This window comes from Acyrthosiphon pisum, chromosome X (assembly GCF_005508785.2).
Source record: "Acyrthosiphon pisum isolate AL4f chromosome X, pea_aphid_22Mar2018_4r6ur, whole genome shotgun sequence".
NCBI lineage: Eukaryota > Metazoa > Arthropoda > Insecta > Hemiptera > Aphididae > Acyrthosiphon > Acyrthosiphon pisum.
In genome coordinates, this window is record NC_042493.1 from 94,733,844 (window position 1) to 94,736,246 (window position 2,403).

Below are 2,403 nucleotides of genomic sequence, written 5' to 3' on the forward strand. Positions count from 1 at the left end.
ATCTAATAGTTATCTAATAGTTTTAAGGGGAATATTGCTATTCAATATTCAATAACTTTTTTTAGAAATCTGGTTTTCACAAACCTTTGGGCTTCGGCTAACACAGAAATACAGAATATTAAATAAAACTATTATTATATTATTGTAGTTGACAATAATATTTTTCCAACCAATTATTTCGAATAAAAATAAAATGTTCGAAATAAAAACCAAAATATTCAATACCAAAAAGTGTTAAATACTTCATGCTGAAAGTATTTAAAAAGTTATTCAATACTTTTACTTAAATATTTTACAGGACTGCTATGTATTAACCGGCACCCATGATATTATTATATTATATAATATAATATAATTATTAATTCAAAAGTCAAACATTCCAATGAAGTATCTCTGCAATTACCTTAAGTGAATTAAAAATAAAAATAAACACTGACATTAAACATTTTATTAATCATTAATTCATTAATGTCATATATTTTCAATTTAAATTTTGTCTGATTAAGATCAATAATTACCAAATTTTACTAATAATTATTATTATCAATTATAATTAAACGTGTGAATTGATAATTCACTTAATTGACACTGATGAATTCAAAATACCTAGTTGGTGATTGTTTTAAAATATTTGTAAATCTTGGGAAATTTGGGGTTTATATTATTCATGGCAATACCGGGTGATTTTTTATCATTGTAACACTCATTATTTCAAAAAGTGTACATTTTTTTGAAAATATTTTTTTACATAGTTTCAAGTCATTTATAAAACAACGTTTTTCTTAAAAAATTATATTTTTAAATATTTTTTATCCTTATAATTTTTTAGGTTTTTACTTTTTTGAATGATAACATAGCCACATAGGGTTTTAATTTTATATTCCAAAGCAGAATATTTTTCTTAATATTTTGATACATGAAAATCGAATTTGGGACGAGTAGTTTATGAGTTATAAATATTCAAAGTTTAGATGAGCGGAGAAGTGGATAAACATTTCGCGGGGTAACCCCGTACCACTTCACTCCGCTCATCTATACTTTGAATATTTATAACTCATAAACCACTCGTCGCAAATTCGAATTTCATGTATCAAAATACTAAGAAAAATATTCTGCTTTGGATTATAAAACTAAAACCCTATGTTATCATTCAAAAAAGTAAAAAACTTAAAAAATTATAAGGATAAAAAATATTAAAAAATATAATTTTTTAAGAAAAACGTTGTTCTATAAATGACTTGAAACAATGTAAAAAAATATTTTCAAAAAAATTTACACTTTTTGAATTAACGAGTGTTCAATGATAAAAGAATCACCCGGTATAGTTCTTGATGCATTATATATTTTGATAATGCATTTAATAACTGAATAATTGTAAAAAAATTCAGTTATTAAATGAGTTATGAGCATTTTTAATTTACATTTCTTATACACGCATAACTCACTTAAAAACTGAATTATTGTAAAAAAAGTTCCAACAAAACACAGATAATGTTCTTACCATCAAGTTTCATAATAGGTCGATTCACTCTAATTGTTAAGCTAACGGCATAAAACGTGAACTGCTGAGCGTAAATTTGCTATGTTACGCGTTTATAAGACGGAGACAACAAATGCGGGTGTGGCGTCCTCTTAATAATAGTATGCAGGACAGTAGTATATATTTGTATGTTCACAGCCAGCTTTTCCACGGTAATTTTTTTTTTTCAAGGGGGAATGTCCCCCTTGGAGACTTTTATTTTACCGTGTAACACATTTCACACTGATTGTCTACGAAATTCTACCTCGTAAAATATTTAACGTAATCAAATTTTTAGGAAATCTTAAAACTGAAAAAATTATTTCAAGTAAAAACACAAATTATTAAATAATATTTTTTTTTTTTATTGTTATAAATTAATTCTTAATTATATTTACACAAGTTTTCTTACTTCTCTAGTAAAAGGTACATATTCTACAATACGATCATGAATTAATAAACAGTAAGCAGTCACACCTGTAAGCGATTCTGAAGCTTCAATTTCCAATTGAACATCCACTGCTGAGGCTGTAGCTGAATCGTTCTGTTTTGAAGTGTCGATAACTATAATTGGTGCGTTTGCTAGAAAAGTAGATGGACTCAATATCGGGTTACGAATACTTTTTTCATAGTACGATTCTTGAAACGATGTATACATATTATATAATAAAGTGAAATTATTTTTAGAAAAATCTAAATTCAAATTATCGTATGGATAAGCTATCGAGTTTAGAAATACTTTAACGTTTGTTAGATTACAATGGTCAAATATACTACAATCTTTCGCTAACAAATTTTTACGTCCTTTTTGTAAACCAATTATGATAAATCGTGGTTTTTCTAATTTTGAAGCAGTTTTTAAATTCCATACAACTTTTTTAGTG